General features: G+C 39.9%; 1 non-coding gene and 1 pseudogene across 1 annotated transcript; both read right to left on the bottom strand.

The window, feature by feature from the left end:
- Positions 1 to 1,833: 1,833 nt before the first annotated feature.
- LOC132219513 (U6 spliceosomal RNA) lies at positions 1,834 to 1,940 on the bottom strand. Its single transcript, XR_009449504.1, has one exon. It is a non-coding gene; the product is annotated as a U6 spliceosomal RNA (small nuclear RNA).
- A 3,286-nt stretch (positions 1,941 to 5,226) lies between these two features.
- Positions 5,227 to 6,590, bottom strand: LOC132217805 (mitotic spindle assembly checkpoint protein MAD2A-like; annotated as a pseudogene).
- Between the last annotated feature and the right edge of the window lie 7,607 nt (positions 6,591 to 14,197).

Here is a 14,197-nt window from a genome sequence, read left to right as displayed (position 1 = left end):
CACGCATTGCAAATTTGTTATCTGTGTTAGAGCTAGGTACAATCCCATAGAGCTTTCTGTGATGACAGAGATGTTCTATTTTGTGCTGTCCAATGCGGTAATCACTAGCCACATGTGTCTGCTGAGTATTTGAAATGTGGCTAGTGCATATGAGGAACTGAATTTTTAATGTTATGACATTTAAATAGCTTCATGAGACTAGTGCCTACTACACTGCGTAACATGGCTATAGACCCTTTTCTATCTGTGTTAGTTTTTTTCAATGTCTTATTTTTTTTAATGATTAGCATTTTAAAAAATTATTTATTTTATTTTTTAATCCTCACCTGAGGACATGCTTAGAGAAAAGAAGGGAGAGAGAGAGACAGAAACATTGATTGATTGTCTTCCTTATGTGCCCTGCCTGGGAATGGAACCTGCAACGCATGCATGTGCTCTGACCAGGAATCTCACCAGCAACCTGTCAGTGCACAGGAGGACTGAAACCAACTGAGCCACTCCCTGAGCAAAATTCCTTAATTTTTTAAATTTCATTTTTCAATGCCTTATTTCCTATCACCTCCAACTGACAGAGTGTTTTATTGTAGTCTTTGTTTTTTGTTAATCCTTGTCCGAGGACATTTTTTCCATTGACTTTTAAAGAGAGAGAAACATTGATTATGAGAGAAACACACTGATGGGTTGCCTCATGAACATAAGTGCCCTTGACTGGGAATCGCATCCACCACCCTTTGGTGCATGGCTGATGCTCTACCACTGAGCCACACCAACCAGGGCTGTAGTCTTTGTTTTTTTAAAGAACATTTTCTCCCTGTCTTTTTAAACCATGTTCTGGGGGAGGACTTTTGATGTTCATTGGCTCATGGGGCCCAACAGCTATTTTCCTCCACAGGAGAATCCTGGCTCTGATAGGAATCATGCTATTCTCTCCCAGGGGCAGAAATGCAGCAGCCATGGGTTTTGTTTTCCAGATTGTATTTCCCCCTCTTTGATGTAGATTAATATGTGTAAAAAAGATTGCAAAGATACATGCCACAATGTTAATGGTTATGTTTGTGCAGATGAATAATTAATATATCACCTTATTTTCTTTCTCGTGCCTTTACATTTTTTCTAGTGAACGAGTAGAAATCATATAAAATTTTGAAATCATATAAAAATAGTTATAAAACAATTCTCTTGAATTCCCAGGATGTCAGCAAAGGAAAGCCTCAGGGAGGGAGCCTTGCAGAGGACCAGAGAGCAACCTGTCCAGGTGGGGAGAGGGGTTGCACGAGGAAAAAGAAAATTGAGGGATTATGTGAGGGATTATCTGTGGGGAAAATTGGATTACGGGGGGTTTACAGAGTCCTGGGAGGGTGTGGGAAGCTCATAGATTCAAACAAAGCTGAGCTGAGACAAAAAGAGTAAATTAACTCAAGGGACATGTACTTGGGTCTGTGGTCATTGATAGTTACATAGTCATAATATTAAAAGCATGAAGTATGGCTTTTAACCAAACTTGTGTTAAAAGACATTGAGAAGGGAGTGAAGTAAGATGTAAGTCCTCCCAGTCCATAGTAGGAAGCGCATGGGTAAGTAATGTCTGCAAATGAACATTGAAGGAATACCAATAGAAGTTTGTTATTAGACATGGGTGGAGGGGCGGTGATGGGTGTAAATACAGAAAAAGCAGCTAAAAGGAGTTAAAAGTGTTGGATCTGAGGAGCTGGATTTGGGCTAGGATAGGGCGAACAGAGGGCTTCTGTTTTTCCTTAACCTTTTTCTTCTATTTGACTTTTTAGATTTTAGGAAAAAATCTGTATCTATAATCTTTATTAAAGATAACTTCTTTAAAATATGGAATGCTTCATGAATTTGGGTGTCATCCTCGCGCAGGGGCCATGCTAATCTTCTCTGTATCGTTCCAATTTTAATATATGTGCTACCGAAGCGAGCGAGATCACATTTTAAATAGTTTTAAAAAATTCCTTTTACCCACCAAAAAACAGGTGTGGCACTACCTTGGCTTTCTCTTCTCCTGGTGATGTCAAGTGTATCCCTGCTTCCTGGTCTAGCCTAGGTTGGGCCACATTCTTGTCAGGCACGGTGACCAGGTTGCACACCTTGCCTGCACAGGCTGAATGACTGCAACATCAGGAAGGACTTCCCAACACCTTCCTTTGGCTCTGACAGTCTCATCTTCCTCAGGCAGCCACATCGCAGAGGTTTGCTTCACAAGAGAATTGAATGGCTGAGGCTGATCAGCAGCATGAACCCTAAGGCCAGGGGATGGAGCTGGGAGTGTAGAGAAGGAAAGGAGCCCAGGGTATGGTTCTGTCCATTCATTATCCTGCCCAGGCACAGCTGGAGGTGGGAGAGGTACAGGAGACAGACAGGACCTGGTGTTTGCATGGGCCCTCTGCTAAAGAGTCCAGGACCAGGACAAACTCACAATGTCTATTCTAGATAATCCAGGACCTTCTCCCCACCCAACCCCATTGGAGGCAGATGGCCTAAGGAAGACAAGATAAGCTGCCTGGGCAAATTCTCTCTTCCTACTTCTCTCCTAAGAGCCCAGCCAGGAGACTGAAGGGTCCCAGGTTTGATTCAAATCAAGGGCACATGCCTCGGTTGCAGGCTCGAGCCCCTGTAGGGAGCATACAGGAGGCAGCCGATCAATGATTCTCTCTCTCTCCCTGTCCTTTCCTCTCTCAGATATATATATATATATATATAATAGCCTGCTTTCCACATTTGGTCCACAAATCTTTGTGGAATGCCTATTGTGCAAGTACCATGCTAGGCACAGGGGATACAATGATAAACAAAAGCAGACAAGGCCCAGCTCTCATAAAGGTAATAATCTAGTGAGGGAAAATACTTCAGTTGAATAATCACCTTAAATAAATGTATGATTACAAAATAAGATTGATGCTATTGTGATAGATACTCTAGTAGTCCCTCAATGTCCATTCTCCCTTTATGAGTAGCATAGGTAAATGTCCACTTTCAAGTAAACATATGATTACCTAGAATAACAAATACAGTTACCAGCCTTCTTGCATCTAGATGTAGTCATGTAGCTAAATTCTGGCCAATAGTAACAGAAACGATATGTATAACTTCCAGAAAATGTCTGTAAAGGAGGGGGCTTGCCCTTTTTTCCTCTTTCTTCTTCTTGATTGTGGGAATGTGGACATAATGGCTGGAGCTCCAGCTACTTTCTTGGATCATGAGGCGACTTTGGGAATGAAAGCCATGTGTAGTGGAACAACAAGACTGAAGAAACCTGGGTTCTAGGCACCATGGATTAGCCCAGGACTTCTGCATGTGAGCTTTACTTTTGTTTAAGCCACTGTTACTTGGAGTTTTTCTGTGATTTTTCAGTAACAACAGGGAGATATGTGGTTTTATCGGTATATATAACATGGAATCTGACCCATACTGGGGGGCTTCTTTGAAGAAGTGATGCTTCAGTTGAGTGAGCCAAGAATGAAGTGGGATGTAAAAGGGTTTCAAGCAAAGGGGAAAAGTCCCTTTGCAATGGCCCTGAGGTGGAAGGGAGCTTGGCATGTTGAAAGGAAGAGAAGGAAGGCCAGGTGGTTGGAACAGGAAAAGCAAGGAGAGAAGTGGCACAAAATGAAATCAGAAAGATGACCACATAGGGCCTCATAGGCCTGTTAAGACTTGGTCTTTATCCCAAGAATAATGGGGAGCCATTGAAGGGGTTTCAGCAAGGGGTTACTGGGTTAGATTTGCTCTCCCTTTGGCTAATAGTTCCATTCATCTGAAACAGCTACCATGCCCCACCCCAGAATATCCTTGAGGCCCAGACAAAATATTGTTTACCGGTGGATAAATTTGTGTGTGTGTGTGTGTGTGTGTTTTAATCATTTTATTGCTGTGATAGAATATGTAACACAAAATTTGCCACTTTAACTGTTTTTCAGTGTGCAATTCAGTGGCTTTAATTACATTCACAATATTGTGCAACCATTACCACTATCTGTCCCCCCACTTTTTTGTGTGGATGAACTTTTGCACTGACTAAACATTTAACAACTGTGTGTGGGATTGAACGGTATCATTGCAGCAGCCACTGTGTGTGAATTCCTAGAAAGTGGGCTGTGGGCTGTGAGGAACAGTTGACCAAGTCAGGGTCAGCTGGGGCCGGCCTGAGGAATGTCATACCCTGGCCAGCAGGTCCGCCAATCTGTCAGCTGTCACCAGTCAGGTCATTTGGTATGCTTTACTTAAGAGGAAGAATATATCCCCTGAACTGGAACGGGGACAAGACCAGAGTTAACTGATGTTTGATGTCTTTCAAGATCTTAGGAAAACGTTCTGACCTAGTTGATCTACCAGAGAATGCCAGAAGCAACGGGGATTTTGTCTGTGATCCTCAACGTGGGGCAAACAGTTCTCTGTGGATATACACAGTGATGTGCCCAGGATACGTGAAGCCCTAGCAGAGACACGGGGCATCCTCCTGGAGCATTCATTTGACTTGATGGGAAATAACTCACATGCTTTTATTTTCAAACAAATTGTACATGCATTATGAGACAGAAAGTGACATAATAAAGTTTAAGTGTAAAATATAAGGTTTAAAGAACTTACACTTGCTGGTTTGGACCTTACTCTCAGATTTCCAGGAATATTTGTCCCTTTCCTCAGCTAATAGTAGTATTTTGGTATAGCATAGTGATTAGGAATAGACTCCCAAGCCAAAGACCTAGAGTCAAACTCTCGCTGTGACATTTCTTAGCTGTGTCACCTTGGACAAATTATACAAACAACCTAGCTGAGTCTCGGTTTCCTAGTTTGTTAAACAAGAAAAATGATTGTGCCTAGTTATGTGTTAAATATTTATAAAATGCTTAGCACACACCACGTTTGCACTAGGAGCTCTTTTTTAAATTTTATCTTTATTGTTGAAAGTATTACAAATGTCCCCCCCCCCCCCCATGAACCTCCTTTATGGGTACGAGTAATAGTATGAGATGGTAATGTTTTAGACCTTGGGCTTTCTTTTCAAAGTCTTCAAACTGACAATACTAGCAGTGCTCTCTGCTGATTGTAAGATAGTCAAGCAATATAGAACTCAGTATAAGAAATCATGGAAGTTCCCGTTTCCCCTAAATTCCATGACCAGACCAGAGGTAAACACAAATAACTGTTGCTGAGCATCCTTCCTTCCAAACATTTTTTTTTAATTCAGCATTTACTGAGCACCGTGTACTTCAGACCCTGTTACATTTTCCTCCTCATTCTTCCGCTGCGTTTTAGGGCATTTTGGCTGTGACGCCAACCATAGCCTTCTTCCAGAAACTTGTGATGGGTGGCATTGCCGAGAATAAATGAGAAACTGGGCTCCAGACCCACAGCTGTGAGCCACCCTGTCCACAGCCTCCCTCTAGGAAATCACTTCGACAAAGGATCTTTTATGGAGAGTCTGATGAGCCTGAGACACTGGGGAGCTTCAGGAAAAATGGTCTTGGCATTTTTTTGTTGTTGTTCTCTTTCAACTTCAGGCTTCCATCTTAATTTTGTGATTTCATACTTAATGTGTTGAAGGTTGAAGGCTGATAGAAGCTGCTAGTTCTTCCACTTCATTTCTCATTATTTCCCTCTTTCTTCAGTCTGGGACAGGGCTACTCTGCTGTTTACTTTGTGAATTGTGGTAGTGAAGGAACCCAATGGACTTGCTCAGAATCCGCAATGAACTGTGGTACCAACTCTTCCCACTTTTCAGGTACAACCATGAATCTTTGCATAAATAAGAAGATCAAATGAATAAGAAATGTCCAACAGTAGCAGAAATGTCACTATAGCTGTGATCTGATCACTGAATGCATGTCACACCTTGGATAGCTTTCTGAGACTTCTCTGGGTATACTGTCTTCTCTGGCCGTCTTATCACACTCAGTATCAAATCTCCATCTTTCAGAGACCTCACCACCTTTTAAAAATATATATTTTATTGATTTTAGAGAGGAAGGTAGAGGGAGAGAGAGATAGAAACATCAATGATGAAAGAGCATCATTGATCAGCTGCCTCCTGTAACCCCACACTGAGGATCAAGCCTGGGCATGTGCCCTGACCAGGAATCGAACCGTGACCTCCTGGTTCATAGGTCAATTGCTTAACCACTGAGACACACCGGCTGGGCAGCACTTTTAATATTCAAGATGACTACCACCAGTTTCTGAGCTGAACACTTGTGTAACCAATCTTTTAGTTGTCCCATCACATTATTTAGGTATTTCATGAAGTCAGGGCCAGTTACTAGCAAGGTGAGTCACATTTCTACATTTGAGCAAAAGTTCCAGATGGATATATGGGCTTTATGCCACACTAATATGCAATGCTGTTTATGCCAAATGAAAAGCGCTCCCAGGAGTGCTGCCCCAGCATGGCCAGGGCCACAGATGAGGCTCACGCCCACGGGAGACGGCAACCACAGGGCTCTGCAGCTGCTTCCTGCCACTGGGTTCAAGTGTCTAAACATAAAATTTCATACTTCTAGCATGCACACCTTAGCATATGTCAATTATGCCTCAATGAAATGGTCAAAAATTTGATAGGAAAAATCAATATAATCTAGGATTTTACTAATACAGGGCAGTGGTGTGCTGGAACTGGCTTGTCCAGCTTGTGAAAGCTGATAGTTAAATTTTGAGCAAGCCAGTTGTTAACTACAGCCATCATTAAAACATAACTTATGCACTCTTACAATTAAACTAATTATAATTTTTTAAAAGTAATAACTACTTGCCCTGGCCAGGTGGTTCATTTGGTTGGAACGTCATTCCATACACCAAAAGGTTGCAGGTTCCATCCCTGGTCGGGCCACCTACAGGAGGCAACGGATTGATGTTTCTCTTTCACATCGATGACTATCTCTCTCTCTCTCTCTCTCTCTCTCTCTCTCTCTCTCTCTCTGTCTTTCCCCCTTTCTCTCTCTCTCAAATTAATTGGAGGAGAAAAACCACACATCCTTGAGTGAGAATTAAGGAAAAAATTTTTAAATATATTTTATTGATTTTTTTACAGAGTGGAAGGGAGAAGGAGAGGGATAGAGAGTTAGAAATATCGATGAGAGAGAAACATCGATCAGCTGCCTCCTGCTCATTCTCTCCTGGGGATGTGCCCGCAACCAAGGTACATGCCCTTGACCCGAATCGAACCTGGGACCCTTTAGTCCATAGGCCGACACTCTATCCACTGAGCCAAACTGGTTAGGGCAGGAAATTTTTTAAAAATAATAAATACTCAAGATGCATTGTAACTATAATTTACTAGTATCTATGTGAGGTTATTCACATCTACTATGTCTGTATGGTAGAAATAGTATATAATGGTGTGCTGCTGCCCCTCTCTTTCCAACTCCAGGTTCAGTGATCCTGCCTTGGAGGTTTGAAATTGGCCATGATGGGAGTATTTATACCAGTGGTTCTCAACCTTGGCTGCACATTAGAATCACCTGGGAATCTTTCTAACATCCTGATTTCTGGGCCTCCTCCTCCAGAAATTCTGTTTTTTTGTTACTAATGTTGTGGCCCCACCCCATAACAAGGAAACAGAATTTCCGGAGGATGAGGCCCAGAAATCAGGATTTTAAAAAGATTCCCAGGTGATTTTAATGTGCAGCCAAGGTTAAGAACCACTGATTTATACCATAAAAATTGGCAAACACTACAAATCAGGGTGTGTTTTTTTTCCCCCTCAGAGAACTAATTGGTAAACATTTACCAGCACTGTACTATTTAGGAATAACCACAAGGAGAATAAAAAAATAGGTATATCTTTTAAATCAACAATAGAGAATTTAGCCTATCCAATATAAAGCACTAAAGGAAAAAAAAAAAAGGTATATGATAAATAGAAAACATAATGGATGCCTGGTTAATCATGCCAATTAAATCTAAAGGTTTATATGGCCCTAGCTGGTTTGGCTCAGTGGATAGAGTGTCAGCCTGTGGACTGAAGGGTCCCAGGTTCGATTCCAGTCAGGGGCACGTGCCTAGGTTGCAGGCTTGATCCCTAGTAGGGAACGTGCAGGAGGCAGCCAATCAATGATTCTCTCTCATCATTGATGTTTCTATTTCTCTTTCCTTCTCCCTTCCCCTCTGAAATCAATAAAGATACATTTAAAAAAAAAGAACTTTAAAAAAATAAATAAAGGTTTATATGGTTCCTCCTGTTACCCTATTAAAGTCACAGGAAAGAACTAAAACTATGATAAGCCCATAGGTCAAAGAGAATAGTAGCAGAGGAAACATATAAAATCTTAACTACATTTTGGAAGATGGAAAGAGAATGAATTAGTAATAACTGATTTAGGTTTCAGCTGTCTCTGTTCTGCTACATCCTCCAGAGAAATAAGGCCACAAGAAGGAAGACGCAGTAGATTCATTGTGAACAATGGCTGTAGAAAGCCTCAGAAGTTGGAAGCTGGAAGCATTAAATACCTCTCAAGATGGGAGTGGAAGTTAGAGCTAAGCACAGAAGCATTAACTGACAGTTTGTGTAAAGAAATAGTTCCCACTCCCAAAATTTATCTATAAATTAAATGCAATGCCATCAGGACTTTTTGAGAAATTGGACAACCTTATTCTTGTTAGAGTAACTAAATTAATTTGGCTCAGTGGATAGAGCATCAGCCTGTGAACTAAAGGGTCCCAGGTTCGATTCCCGTCAAGGCCAATCGATGTCTCTCTCTCTCTCTCTCTCTCTCTCTCTCTCTCTCTCTTCCTCTCTTTCTCCCTTCCTCTCTCTCTAAAGTCAGTGGGAGCATAATGCATAATCCTCTTGCATTATTAAGATAGTGCAAACTGGTACAGATGTCCTAGAAAGAAGTTTGGCAGAATTGGTGACATCAAGGATTCAAAGACCCAACGACCAGTCATCCCAACCTGGGGTATGTACTCCAGAGAGTTCTCAGGTCCATAAGGGATAATGTTCACTGCATCTCTGTTGTGGAAATTAGGAGTTGGGGGCATCCTAGGCGTCTCTCATTGGTGGAATATTTGGGTGGGTCCTGTATAATGCTCCTCAGCAGTAGAACCTATGAGCTAGATTTTTACAGGCAGCATCATATAATAGGTCATAAAAATAGAGTGTTGAATTTAAAAAAAAAAAACAGAAAAGATCCTTGGACCAATTATGAATTTAAAATGCCATAACTGGTTTGGCTCAGTGGATAGAGCCATCGACCTGCGGACTGAAAGGTCCCAGGTTCGATTCCGGTCAAGGGCATGTACCTTAGTTGCGGGCACATTCCCAGTAGGAGGTGTGCAGGAGGCGGCTGATCAATGTTTCTCTCTCATTGATGTTTCTGACTCTCTATCCCTCTCTCTTCCTCTCTGTAAAAAAATCAATAAAATATGTTTTAAAAAATAAAATAAAATATAGGCTGGAAATAGCAGTATATATTACAAGAATACATATATATCCAAGGGTACATTTCAAACATGTAACAGTGGGTGTTTATGAAGGAGGGAAGGAGAGTGTAGACCAAGACTAAGGGAGGGGTTAAGTGAAGTGAAGGGCCTTGCACAGACCAAGTATGCTATGACTGAGGAATCTGATGAACTCAGTTCTCAGCAAGCAAGGCATCCCCAGCCCCCCGCCTTTATTCAGCAAAAATCTCAATGGAATTTCTTGGGGACTTTGCAACAAAGCTGTAAAGTTTTTCTGGAAGTATAAATAATGAAGAGAAGATCAGAAAACTTTGAAAAAGAAGAGCATTTAGGGATGACTTGGCCTTCCAGATAATAGAATGTATAAATAATTCAGCAGTCACTAGAACAGTATGTCACTGGCACATGAATAGACAAAAGAATCAATAGAATAGAAAAGGGCAGAAATAGACCCAAGAACTTAGCAAAAGCTACTAGATGATAAGAGTGGCATTTTGATCAGCGATGGATTTTATAACAGGATATTTGAAAAAAAAATTTTTTAATATATTTTTATTGATTTTTTACAGAGAGGAAGGGAGAGGGATAGAGAGTTAGAAACATCGATGAGAGAGAAACATCGATCAGCTGCCTCCTGCACACCCCCTACTGGGGATGTGCCCACAACCAAGGTACATGCCCTTGACTGGAATCGAACCTGGGACCCTTCAGGCCGCAGGCCGACGCTCTATCCACTGAGCCAAACTGGTTAGGGCAAGATATTTGAAAATTTGACTCTGATATTTGTGGAAGGAAGAAAATACATACAGCAAATAAGATCTTTTGAGAGTAAAGAGACTTAGGGTTTGAATGCCAGTTTTGACACTGATTAGTTATGTAATTGCAGGTAAGATACTTAACCTTCCTCATTTCTCCCATATTTATAAACAAGGTAGTAAAAGTGCCTACTTCATTTGTTGTAAGGACTAAAAGAGATAATGGATGCTAAAAAGTAAGGACATGGTACCTATTACACAAACTGTGCCCCATAAATATTAGCTGTTATTATTTCTACCCTAAATCACATACAAAGTAATGTGTAAAATAAAACCATAAATGTTCCAGAAAGAAAAAAAATAAATATTATTATAATCTTGGGGAGCAGAAGGAATTTCTAAATATGACCTTAAGGTAGAAAGCATGAAGAAAAACGAAACAGTTCTGATTGGAAAAAAAACAACAAAATATTTCTTTATGCCAAATCCCACCACAAAGTTAAAATGCCAATGGCAAACTGGGGAAAATATTTGTAATATATGCATAGACAAATAATATCTCTTACTAATCAACAAGGAAAGGATAAATACAGCAATAGAAAAATGCACCAAGCTCTAGCTGGTTTGGCTTAGTGAATAAAGCATTGGCCTGCGGACTGAAGGGTCCCAGATTCGATTCCAGTCAAGGGCATATTCCCGGGTTGTGGGCTTGATCCCCAGTAGGGGTCATGCAGGAGGCAGCCAATCAGTGATTCTCTCTTATCATTAATGTTTCTATTTCTCTCTTCCTCTCCTTTCCTCTCTCTGAAATCAATCAATAAAAATATTTTTTTAAAAAAAAGAACATTAACAAACAAACTAAAAGTGATTACAAATTCATAGAGGGACTATGAAGTCCCATTTGTCATATATCAAATTAGCACAATAGACTTTTATAATATTTAATATAATATGATATTCCTTTTGTGTGTGGCTTATTTCACTTAGCATAATGTTTTCAAGGGTTATCCATGTTGTAGCATGTATCAGAATTTCATTTTTTATGGTTGAATGAAATTCCATTGAATGTATAGACCACTTTTTTAAAATCTTCACCCTAAGATATGTTTTTAATGCTTTTATTTCCCTCCCTCCCTCCCTCCCTCCCTTTCTTTCTTTCTTTCTTTCTTTCTTTCTTTCTTTCTTTCTTTCTTTCTTTCTTTCTTTCTTTCTTTCTTTCTTTCTTTCTTTCTTTTCAGAGAAACATTGATATGAGGGAGAAACATCGATCGGTTTCCTCCTGAACATGCCCTGACTGGGGATGGAACCCACAACCTCTTTGGTGTATGGGACAACACTCCAACCAACTGAGCCACCCAGCCAGAGCTGTACCAAATTTTTTTAATCCATTAATCCATTTTTATTTTTAAATATATTTTTATTGATTTCAGAGAAGGGAGAGGGAGAGAGAGATAGAAACATTAATGATGAGAGAGAATCATTGATTAGCTGCCTCCTGCAGGCCCCCTACTGGGGATCAGGTCTGCAACCAGGGCATGTGCCCTTGACCCAAATCGAACCCTGGGCTCCTCAGTCCACAGGCTGATACTCTATCCACTGAGCCAAACCAGCTTGGGCTATTCATTAATCTTCTGATGAACATTTGGGTTGTTTCCAACTTTTGGCTATTGTGAATAATGCTGCTATGCCTATTTGAGTACCTGCTTTCACTATTTTGGAGTGTATACCTAGGAGTGGAATTGTCAGATCATATGCTAATTCTATATAGCTTAACTTTTCTTTCCAAATGTGTTTTATGTATGTATGTATGTATGTATGTATGTATTTATTTCAGAGAGAGGGGAAGGGAGATGGAGAAAGAGAGAAACATCTATTGGCTGCCTCCCTCACGCACCCTGACCAGGAGATTGAGCCCGCAACCTGGGCATGTACCCTGACCAGGAATTAAACTGGCCACCTTTTGGTGCATGGGATGATGCTCAACCAACTGAGCCACACGGGCCAGGGCTATGTTTAACTTTTTGAGGACCTGCTAAACTGTTCTTTTTTTAAAAAAGTCAGATTTATTAAGGAATAGGTGCACAGATATATGACTTTTCTCCAACATATGCAGTCACATAAATACCATCACAATGAAGATACCACCCCAAAAAGTCCCCACATGCTCTTCTGCAGTCTGTGCCAAACTCTTACCCCTTGCCCCTCCCAGCTGCTGATCTGATTTCCGTTCCTACACTATTGACTTTTCCAGAATGTCCAACAATGGAATCATTGGAGCCTGGCTTCTTTCATTCAGCACAATTTATCTAAGATTCATCCATGTCAGTGTATCAATAATTTGCTCCTTGTTATTGCTGAATAGTATTTCACTGTATGGCTATACCATATGTCTTTATCTATGCACCAGTTGAAGAATACTTGGTTTGTTTTCAGCTTTTGACAATTATAAATTATGCTGATATAGGCATTTGCATATAGGTCTTTGTGCAGAGATATATTTTTATTCATCTGTAAGGACTCCATACCTAGGAGTGGGATATTTGCCTCATGTGATAAATGTATGTTTAACTATTCTAAACTGCCTATTTGTTTTCCAAAGCAGCTGTACCATTTTTTCATTCCCACCGGCATGCATGAGAGTTCATCCCAGTTGTTCTGTATCCTCTACAACATTTGATATGGTCAATTTGTTCATTTTTATTTTAGTCATTATAATAGGTATGTAGTGTGATATCTCATTATAATTTTTCATGTACCTAATGGCTAATGATGTTGAACTTTCCCCCCATATGCTTACTTACTATCTTTTCCTCTTCCCTGGTGAAGTGTCTGTTCAAACCTTTTTGCCCTTTTTTAATTGGGCTTTTTTTATATTACTGAGTGTGAGAGTTCTTTATATATTCTGGATACAAATCTTTTATCAGATGTGTGTTTTGCAGGATATTCTTCCAATCTGTGTCTTATATTTTCATTTTCTTAACAGTGTCTTTTCAAGAAAGGAAATTTTTATTTTTTTTTTTTGAAGGATAAAAAGAACCTTTATTTTTAAGGACGGAAATGATTATTTGAAAATTTGAACAGCTAGATTATACAAGAAATTGCTTGAAAATTCGTCTTCAAAGAGTTGGATTCCATTATACATGCTTTGTTCGTTCTTTAGACCTCTAACTTCAGACTGAAGTTGAGCAGAAATACAGCTTATACTTTCCCTCAAATCATTCTTGGGCCCCAGAGAAGGTGCTGGACCTTTGAGTGGACAAGCAAAGCAGGTTACTGTTACCAGCACCTAGAAAGACAAGGCTGTGGTCGATAAAAATGCCAACTCGGTATCCCCGCCGCCATCATTCTTATTTTAATGCGTCTAATTTATCAGTTTTTTCTTTTGTGGTTCATGCTGTATATGTCTTCTCTATGAAATTTTTGTCTAACTCACAAATATTTTCTCCTCTATTTTATTCTAGAAGGCTTATAGTTTTAGGTTTATATTTAGGTCTATGATTAATTTCATGCTCATATTTGTACTTTTTTTTTTGGCATATTGATGTCCAGTTGTTCCAGTGCCATTTGTTGAAATGAACTTGTTCTTAACTTAACTGACATTGTATTATATGAAATAGTTCTTTGTACCAAAGCTTGATGAGGCATGAAATATACAAGTGACATACTTGTAGTATTCTTTATAGTTTACAAAGTACTTGTCATTATATAACCTCATTTGACCCACAATCAACCGTATGAGGTAGGAATAAAAAAGTTATTCCTCTCATTTTACAGATGAAGAAGCCAAGATAAGCTAGCACATGGCCAAGAGGACAAAGCTTTTAGTACTATTGTCAACACATTCATTATTGAACTTTAATGATCCTTGAGTAGCCTTTTCCAAGATCCAAGTTATTTCCATAAATCTGTCCAGTACTCAGGATCAAGTCAGTATTTACTACTTAATTTTGAGCTTACTGATCCTTGAAAACTGGAAAGGCTAGGAGATTTGGTGCAACTGGGATCCAAGAGCACAGTTATTTGGACTAACCATG

Source organism: Myotis daubentonii, chromosome 16 (assembly GCF_963259705.1).
Source record: "Myotis daubentonii chromosome 16, mMyoDau2.1, whole genome shotgun sequence".
Taxonomy (NCBI): Eukaryota; Metazoa; Chordata; class Mammalia; order Chiroptera; family Vespertilionidae; genus Myotis; species Myotis daubentonii.
The sequence above is the reverse complement of the archived record's forward strand: the minus strand, read 5'-3'. Positions and strand labels throughout refer to the sequence as shown.